Source organism: Pan troglodytes, chromosome 15 (assembly GCF_028858775.2).
Source record: "Pan troglodytes isolate AG18354 chromosome 15, NHGRI_mPanTro3-v2.0_pri, whole genome shotgun sequence".
In the NCBI taxonomy this organism is placed as follows: domain Eukaryota; kingdom Metazoa; phylum Chordata; class Mammalia; order Primates; family Hominidae; genus Pan; species Pan troglodytes.
In genome coordinates, this window is record NC_072413.2 from 92,630,394 (window position 1) to 92,640,645 (window position 10,252).

The following is a 10,252-nucleotide window of genomic DNA, read 5'->3' on the forward strand; positions in this document are numbered from 1 at the left end:
AGACATGGGATGATTCATATATTGCTAAAAGGCTTCCTTCCACTTGCTCACATCCATTTTACACAGATCTACCAGTTGGGAAATGGGGAAACAATGCCCACAAATTCCATGCAGCTGGTTCTCCTGTTTACTCCCCCTTTCTTCTCAGAGCCCTTCCTCTTGCCACACAGCTCCCCATAGTGACTTTCAGTCAGCAAACCTTCAAGGTCCAGTTCAGATCTTGGTCACATGACTTTAGCCAAATTACCTGGCATCACTGTTACTGCCTCTGCTCTTGAATGATGGGAGAGCGTCTACTCTAGAGGACCATCAGGTGGATTACAAAGAATAATAATAATAAGACACGTCAAAGACCTGGCTGGGTTCCACAACCCCAGCTCCACCGCCCACAGCCTCTGCCACACCAGAAACATGCATGACGCCCTCTTGGGCCCACAGGTGCTGCTTATGGCTGTGATTGATGTGGCCAAGAAGGGCACAGAGGAATTAAGCTTCAATTCTCTACAAAGAAAACCCTACTGACCATTGTGCATTTCAACAGCCCTTTCCTGATGACCATCCTCTCCCCAGATACCCAGAGCATCCTCTCTGGCCAAAATTGTTGATCCCAATAAGAAATGAAACAAAAATCACAACTTGCAAAGCAAACTGAACCAGTATGTGCAAAACAGGTAAACTATACCCAACCATGATTTGTTACAGGTACTGCCTAGGTCCAGAATGTATTGAGAGCAGCATGTTCAGACCCATGTGCTCCAAGTCAAGGCCACAGCAAATGCTTCTAAGAGTAATTCCAGACAGACTCATGGGTTTCATAGATAAAAACACTGACTACTCGCTTAGTTTACAAATCCTGGCCATGCTTTCGAAGTATCACTCAGAAACCACCATAGAGTAACTCAGCCCATGAGACCCTGTATTTCCCTTAACTACCCTCTTTCAAGACTTTACTGAGCTGCCAAGATGGTGTTCTCCCTTGCTCAGAGAGTTTAACAAACCCAGCTTTGTTTGAGAGGAGTGAAGCACTGGCACATACTACAATGTGGATGAACCTTGAAAACATTATGTTAAGTGAAAGAAGCCAGGCACAAAGGCCACATATTGTATGATTCCATTTATGTAAAACATCCAGAACAGGTAAATTCACAGACACTGAAAGCAGATTAGTGGTTGTCCAGGGTTAAGGAGTGAAAGAATAGGGATGACTACTCAATGGGTAAGGAATCTCCTTTAAGGGTGATTACAATAGTTTGAAACCAAATGGAGGTAATGGTTACACAACATATGAATGTACTAAATGTCACCAAATTGAACACTTTACAAAGGTTAATTTTAGGTAATGTGAATTTTACCTCAATTAGAGAGAGAGAGAGATTAAATGTCATATATAGAAGTTATTTGGATTCTAATTGAAACAAATCAACAATAAAAAAACAATTAGGGTCACAGTTACACACCTCTTCTGGCATGGGGATACACTGAGGATCAGGGTATCTCAGCCGCAGGCCACCTCCAGTGCCACGGGATGTAGCGTGGGGCATCATGACCCGGTTCATGCCCACCGGCCTGGTTTTTCTACCATCGCAGGGAGATATCTGCCCCTTGGGGCTGAGAGACCCCAGCCTTTCCCCAAGATGAAGTTGCAGGGTATCGAGGTACCAGCCAGATGTCTTCTCACAAAGGGTCTGTGGTGGCATAGGAATGGGGCTCCTGCCAGTAACAGGGAAACTGACATGGTGGAACTGGCTGAACTCTGAACTGTGACCCCTGCTACAAGAGAAGGGCAAATGGGTAATCACCAACCCAAACAAAGCTGAAGAAGAGCAAACATGCCCAGTGCCCCAGGAAGAAGAGGAGGAGGTGCGGGCACTGACACTTCCCCTGCAAGCCCACCACACCATGGAGAAGATGGAGGAGTTTGTGTACAAGGTCTGAGTGGGACAGATGCTGGAGGGTCATCCCATATTGTCATGGGATCCTTGGGGGGAAGGGGTTGCTTTGCCAGCCAGAAACCTCTGTGGCCAGCAGCACCTAATGCCTGAGTATTGTTTGTGTCTGCTGGGCTCGTTCCATCCACTCAACCCAGCAGGCTGCACTCAGCTCACACTATCAGCCTGGATCCCACACCTGCCAAGGGCGAGCCAGGAGCAGAGTGGAGAAGGGCATGTGAGTTAGTGAGTGCAGGGTCTGGCCATTGCACACAGCCAGGCATGCTGGCTGCTGTGGCGGGGCGGGCAGCTCTAGGCACTGGCACAGGTGCTGGCTCCATGCAAGGCTGTGGCTGGACCAGATGTACCACACGTGGCTTCTGTTATGGGCACCCACATCTGGACAAGGGGAACATGGTGGCACCCAGAAGCTTGGAGACATGAGGAACCAAAGAGCCCCAAAGAGGGTGTCACAGCCCTGACTTGGAGAGCCCCTAGGTCTGGGCTCCCCAAAAGGGATCAGCTATTCTCTCCTTCTTGTTGCCTACAACGTGGTGAGCAGTGGGAAGTGTTTCAGCTCTGTGTTACAGCTCTTTTAGTCCCTCCATTTGGTGTGTCCCAAGTTCTCATCCTGCATCCAGGAAGAATGAGGTACATGGACAACTGGAGGGTGAGCAAGGCATGGAAGAGCTTCACTGAGCAACAGAACAGCTCTCAGGAGACATGCAGTGGGTAGCTGCTTTCCACAGACAGGTTGTCCTGACATCTTTTGGAGTCTGGCTGAGCCCAGGAATTGTACAGGTTCAGAAGGGAGGAAGTGCATGCGAATTGGTCCATGGGCGGTCATAGGCAGGCCCAGAAAAAGCACCATAAGTTCTCACCCTGTACCACGGAACCCCACTCAGAACTGGCAGCCCAGTCCCCAGGCTTCAGCCTGTCCCTGGCTTGAAGGTGGGGCTTCACAGGGGATCCACCACTTTCAGCCCAGCAAACTGTCTGCCTCCTGCCATTAACATGCTGTCCACAGCACTCCAGCTGTTTGTGATGAGAGGTGTCTGCAGACCCACCTCAAGCCTCCCTCAGCATCCCCTTGACCTCCCTCCTGTGCTTGTTGGAGCTCAAAGTCCGGAGGGTGCTGAGGCGGCAGGGGGCTGGCATGTCAGCACTGCTCTGAGTGTGCACACACCCACCTGGCTTGTGACAGCACCTGGGCTCGGCCACAACTTTGCTCCACCCTGGAGCGGACACCAGGAGTGGAAGCAGGCACTTTAAAGCCTGTTGGAGCAAGGAGCTTCCTGGGTCCCCAAGAGCACAGAGATGCCTGGGTCTGGAGTTGAGGATGGGCGGCTGCAGCTGCACCTGAATGCATGGGGGTCCCACTCCACCAATTCAGTAGGGGACAGGGCTCCCTACTGTTACCAGCCCCAACTGGCTCCACAGAGCATGCACCCCTGGCCAGGCATTTCCCCCGCCCCGCCCCGCCCCGCCCCCGTGCTGCTGGCATCCCGGCAGCCGCAGCTCCAGACAAGCTGCTGCCACCATCAATATGATGGGCTCCCTGACTGGCTGAAGGACAATGACTGTCTTCAGGACAATGACTGTCTGCTCTATGGCCATAGACAACCCATGTCCTCCTTCTGGGCTTGCTTCAAGAGCATCTTCTATATCCATACAGAAACCGGCAGCAGCCGGACACATCTGCTTGGTTTCGTGCTGTTTCTCTTTTTGGAAATCTTGACCATGCTCAGACCAAATATGTACTTCACGGCCCCTCTACAGGAGAAGGTGATTTGGAGGATATTCCTTTTGGGTGCAGTGCTCTAGCCTCAGCTTCTCCTGGCTCATCCGCACTGTCTACTGTCATTCAGAGAAAGTCTCTCAGACTTTTTCCAAACTGTACTATTCAGGGATTGCTCCACTGCTCGTAAGGAGCTTCGTCCCCTGGCTCTGTTACTCCTTCTACTGCTCGCCACAGCCACGGCTCATCTACCTCTCCATCGTCTGTGTCCTGGGCATCTCTGCCATCATTGTGACAGTGGGACCGGTTTGTCACTCCTAAGCACCAGCAGACAAGGGCAGGGGTGTTGCTGGGACTTGGCTTGAGCGGTATTGTGCCCACCATGCACTTTCCTATTGCTGAGGGCTTCGTCAAGGCCACCACAGTGGGCCAGATGGGCTGGTTCTTCCTCGTGGCTGTGATGTACATCACCAGAGCTGGCCTTTATGCTGCTTAAATTCCTGAGCGCTTCTTTCCTGGAAAATTAGACATATGGTTCCAGTCTCAGCAGATTTTCCATGTCCTCATGGTGACGGTGGCCTTTGTCCACTTCTGTGGGGTCTCCAACCTTCAGGAATTCCATTACAGCCGAGAAGGTGACTGCACTGATGACTCCCTTCTCTGAGCCTTCCCATCTGAGGGGTGGAGGAGGAACTTCCCAAGTGCTTTTATTTTATTTTTATATTTATAGTTTTTGAGACAGAGTCTCTCTCTGTCACCCAGGCTGGACTGAGGTGGTGCCATCTCGGCTCACTGCAACCTCTGCATCCTGGGGTCAAGCAATTCTGCCTCAGCCTCCTGAGTAGCTGAGACCACAGGCGTGCACCACCACACTCAGCTAATTTTTGTATTTTTACTAGAGATGGGGTTTCACCATGTTGGCCAAGGTGGTCTCAAATTCCTGACCTCAAGTGATCTACCCACCTTGGCCTGCCAAAGTGCTGGGATTATAGGCATGAGCCACTGTGCCCAGCCCAGGTGCTTTTTAAAAATAACTTCTTCACTGAAGTGAGAGGAGGAGTCTGAGTTGTCTGTTTCTAGAAGAAACTCTTAGAGATTTCAGTACCAACCAAGCTTCAGCCCACTTTCACACCCACTGGGCAATACACTTTCCATTTCCACTCTCCTAGCCGAGGATGGGGCATGGTGAAACTTAGCCATCCCCGCCTCGGCAGTCGCTCTCTTTGGCAAAGCAACTACCAGCCCCCACAGAGACAGTACTTTGAACCTCATGTTGAGATTTTACCCCAACCATTTTGGGAAAATTATAGAGTGGAACTCTTGAGAAATTTGCTTTTTTTCTTGAAGAAAATGTCCCTCCCTTACCCTCATCCTTACTTTGTATCCTGGCTTATACCAGGCCATCCATTTTTGTAGCACACTTTTCAAAAGCAATTGTATAACCTGATCCCATCTTTCTAGGGCCTGAATCTGCTTACATAGCAGGAAAAATAAAGCCTCCAACTCTTACACAGCCCAGATAATCACGGAAGTGTATCCAGGCTTGAAGTAACTTGAGTTTTAATTTGTTTTTTCTTGGCAGAGTAATGTGAAATTTAAATGGGGAAAGATATTTAATATTTAATACTAAGCTTTAAAAAGAAATCTGCTATCATGGCTATGTATCTTGATGCAAAGACTGTGATGTTAATAAAAGAAAGTACAGAATACACTTGGCATTCAAAGAAAAAAATGATTAGGAATCAGTTAATGGCTTGATAACATTAAGAAATTATTGTTTTTAAAAGTGTGACATGCTATTACAATTACGATATTTTCCCAATTTTTACACATAAAATGAAATATTTTATAGGAGTTGCTTTGAAATATTCCACAGGAAGAAAGAGATTGGGAGGTATCAAAAAATGATATTGGTCTTATATTGAAAATAACTAAAGCTGCTGGTGGGTATATAGGGGTGCATTATACCATTCTCTCTATTTTTGTGTATGTTTGCATTTTTCCATAACAAAAAAAAATCCTCCAGAAATCCCACTCCTGGGTATCTACCCAGAGGAAAAGAAGTCATTATACAAAAAAGATACTTGCACACATGTTTATAGCAGCACAATTAGCAACTGCAAAAATATGGAACCAGCCAAAATGCCCATCAGTCAAGGAGTGGATAAAGAAACTGGGGTATATATATACTGCGGAATACTACTCAGCCATAAAAGGAACAAAATAATGGCATTCACAGCAATTGGAGGCCATCATTCTAAGTGAAATAATTCGGGAATGGAAACCCAAACATTGTATGTTCTCACTTATAAATGGAAGCTAAGCTGTGAGGACACAAAGGCACAAGAATGATACAATGGACTTTGGGGACTTGGGGGAAAGGGCGGGAGGTGGGTGAGGTATAAAAGACTACAAATAGGGTGCAGCGTACACTGCTTGGGTGATGGGTGCACCCAAATCTCAGAAATCACCACTAAAGAACTTATTCATGTAACCAAACACCACCTGTTCCACCAAAACCTATTGAAATATAAATAAGTAAATAAGTAAATAAATAAATAAATAACATTAGATTGTGGTGATGGTTATATAATTTTGTCAATATACTAAAAATATTGAATGGCACACTTTGAGTGGGTGAAATGTATAATATATAAATTATATCTCAATAAAACCATTAAAATAAAAAAAAATCCTTGAGGGCAGGATTGTGCCTTATTCCCCAGTATTTAATGCATCATCCTCAGATGCAGTAAGCATTCCATAATGAATGAATGAATTAGTGAATGAATGAATGAATTAGTGAATGAATGAATACAATAAATCTCATAATAGACCCCTGCTGTGCCATCCCTGATGTGAACATCAAGAATTGAAGGTTTTAGGAAGTCAACAAGAGGTGACTGTGTGGCTATTGATGTCAAGACAGTGGATAAGCAGAGCAAAAATATAGTAATAACAAGCAAAGCTGGAAGAAAATTAGTTCTGGCTCAAACCTGTTATCTCCTGTGAATCTTATCTGCACTCAATCTGCAGGTCACCTTGTGCCATCCCTGCCTCCAAGCCAGCTCAGGAAACACAAAGCATTTGATTTGCTAAGGCTTTGCAAACACTTTCTATTGAGTACATATTAACTTTTCTGTTCACATTGCATTAAAGGGGAAAGTTCTATTGACTTTCCTGAAGAAATAATCATTACATTGTAACTAGCCATTACAACTTAAAAAGTATTAGACTCCAAAAGAAACAGCAATTATGGCATTTAAAAATATCATAACCCAAGCTCCTTGGAGGCAAGAACTATGACTTTGGTATCTCTGTGCTCCTGTAATGAGCACAGTGTCTGACACAACAGTTAAGTGTCCATAATGTGTGTTGGGCAAAAGAATGTGACCAGAAGAGGGCAGAGCATTGCTCCAATTTGCTTAGCCTTTTGCTAGAACCTCTATGTATATCACTAGGCTTAACTTTCCTGTCAACCTTGAGCAGTAAGGAGGGCGAGGGAAGAAACTGAGGCCTGGGAGTGTCAGGCAGAACAAAAGTGGTGGAACTGGGACCTGCCCCCAGGACATCCACCGCAATTCCAGGACACCCACCCCAATTCCAGGGCACCCACCCCAACTCCAGGACACCCACCCCAACTCCAGGACACCCACCCCAACTCCAGGGCACCCACCCCAATTCCAGGACACCCACCCCAACTCCAGGGCACCCACCCCAACTCCAGGACACACACCCCAATTCCAGGACACCCACCGCAATTCCAGGACACCCACCCCAACTCCAGGGCACCCACCCCAACTCCAGGGCACCCACCCCAACTCCAGGGCACCCACCCCAATTCCAGGACACCCACCCCAATTCCAGGACACCCACCGCAATTCCAGGACACCCACCCCAATTCCAAGACACCCACCCTAATTCCAGGACACCCACCCCAATTCCAAGACACCCACCCCAATTCCAAGACACCCACCCTAATTCCAGGACACCCACCCCAATTCCAGGACACCCACCCCAATTCCAGGGTACCGCCCACTTTCCGCAGCTCCTTCTTCTCCACACAAGGATTTCCACATCACCCTAATGGAGGGCAGATTGCTTTCCTCTGTTGGTTTTTGCCAAGGGTGGACATTGAGCCAAGGGCAGCCTTATTCAGTCTGTGTTACTCCCAGAAATCCAGCCCGTCACAACCCTCCCTGCAGGGACGCACTTTTTCAAGGGCCATTAAACCTGCCGAATCTCCCCAGCTCCTCCAAAAGCTCACGGAAAGCATTGACTTTCAGGTGAGTTGGGGGCTGTGGGTGGAGCTAGATCCCCAGCTCCCCAGCTGACTTGCTGAACTTGCCACAAGTTATATCATCATGCTACACACACCTACACACACACACACACACACACATGCCCACTGTGCACCAGGCGCTGTGCATATAGGCAACAATCTGGAGTGGTGCTGACTCACCCTGCCTGCATGGCCTCAAGCATGCTCTTGCCTCTGCTGAAACCCCCAAACCCCTTTCCTGCCTCTCTCATGCTCCATCTTCCAGTTTCAGTTCAGGTGCCACCTCCTCCAGGAAACCTTCCAGGAACTTCTACCTTCCATGCCTCCTGCAGGCTCCTCATTCACCCTTTGCAGTTCACCTCTAACTGCCATCGCCCTTTCCTCACTGAGCTGTAATCAGCTCCCCACATTTCCCTGCGATCACCGGCATGCTCCTTCCAGGCAGGGCCCAGGCTGCCAGTCCCTGTTGCCCTGACTGCTGAATATTGGTTCAGTGAGTGAGTCAGCGAGTACATGAACGAGCTTCTCTTGGGGCCTCAGTGTTCCTGTGGGTCCAGAGCCCAGGTTGGACCAGGGCATCCTTTCTGCTCAAAAGCTCCATAGTTTTGGGGCCTCAGAGGAAGCCTCTGCTGCTGCTAGGTTCCATCTACACCCTCACCAGCAAGGCACAGTGGAACCCCACCTAAAGAATGTGAGCGTGGACAGGACACTGGACCCGAGACAGCTTGTCACCAGCCTGGCCATGGAGCACTCGCCACCCTGCGCAGGTCTCTGCATGTCTGTCCTACAGGACCTGAGCCTCCCCAAGGGAGCCACTGTGTCTCACTCATCTTGTGTCCCCAGCATACAATTCAAGTCCTGACATGTAGCAGACGTTTTGTCTATGTTTGTTCAATGAATGAATGAGTGAATGAATGAAGGTTAAATATAATAAGAGAATGAAAGTGCAAACTTCAGCAAAACCAAGATATTCACCAAAGCAGATTACCAGGCAAATGGGCAAATGGAGATGGTTGGTTCTCTGTCGATAAGTAAATCACGGGGAACAGAGGCTGTCCTGGAGGCTGAGGCTGAGCTGATTGTTTCTTACACTGATGAGGAAGCTCAAGTTCAGAAAGGCCCAGGGCTGTCCGAGGTCCCATGGAAAATCAGAGGCAGGACAAGGGGTCGTGATGGTGGTCGATTCTGTCAGTTATTAACCCAAGCCTAGACTGGACATGCGAGGCCAAGCACTTGTGGCAGAGAAAGCTAGGAATTCCAGTGTTAAGGTCCCAGAGAGGCAGGAAAGTGCCTGTGCTCTTGGTAAAGGCTGAAGCCCTAGAAGGAGGCCCCCCAAAGGTTAGCCCATGAACCATTGGTTTTTTCAACAAATATTGTTGAGTGAGCACTAGGAATGAACCAGGCATGAGACAGAGTATCTGCTCTCACGGAGCTTATCTTCTAGTGGGGAAACCAGACAAACATGTCCTATCATGCCAGATGGGCATCAGAAAAACCAGGCAGGGTGAGGGTGGCAAGGGCAGAGGTGGGGTCTCTCTGGGGAGGTGACCTTTGAGCAGACAACTGAGTGAAGGAAGGAAGCGAGCTGTGGAAAGGGCGAGAGCAAGGCTGCTCCGGGCAGCCAATGGCAAGAGCACAGGTCCTAAGCAGGAAGAAGCTTGGTAAGTTCTAGACTAGCAAGAAGGCCAGGATGGTTGGAGCAGAGGGAGGGAGGGAAAGGATGGTCAAAAGGAGGTCAGAGGCCAGGTGCGGTGGCTCACGCCTGTAATCCCAACACTTTGGGAGGCTGAGGTGGGCAGATATCCTGAGGTCAGGAGTTCAAGACCAGCCTGGACAATATGGTGAAACCCCATCTCTACTAAAAATACAAAAAAAAATTAGCTGGATATGGTGGCACACACCTGTAATCCCAGCTACTTGGGAAGCTGAGGCAGGGGAATTGCTTGAACCTGGGAGGCGGAGGTTGCAGTGAGCCTAGATCATGCCACTGCATTCCAGCCTAGGTGACAGAACAAGACTCTGTTAAAAAAAAAAAAAAAAAAAAAAAAAAGGAGGAGGTGAGAAAGGCTAGCAGGGCCTTGTCATGTAGGGCCTCCTAAGGTGTGGTGAGAAACACAGGATTTCTCTTAGTTGCTATAGGGTCATTGGAAGTCTCCAGCAGGGAGTGAAAGCATCTGATTTACCTGTTGAAAGGATCACAATGGTTCCCTAAGTGGGGCCCAGGACCAGCTCAGGCCCTTGCCAAAATGGATTCCAGACTCCATGGAGGCATGCTGAGTCAGACCACTGGAAGGGAGGCCCCAA

The 10,252-nt window shown here is 48.5% G+C and overlaps 1 pseudogene; it reads left to right on the plus strand.

Moving 5' to 3' along the window:
- Positions 1-1,582: 1,582 nt before the first annotated feature.
- LOC740828 (adiponectin receptor protein 1-like) lies at positions 1,583-4,395 on the plus strand (annotated as a pseudogene).
- The last annotated feature ends 5,857 nt before the right edge of the window (positions 4,396-10,252 follow it).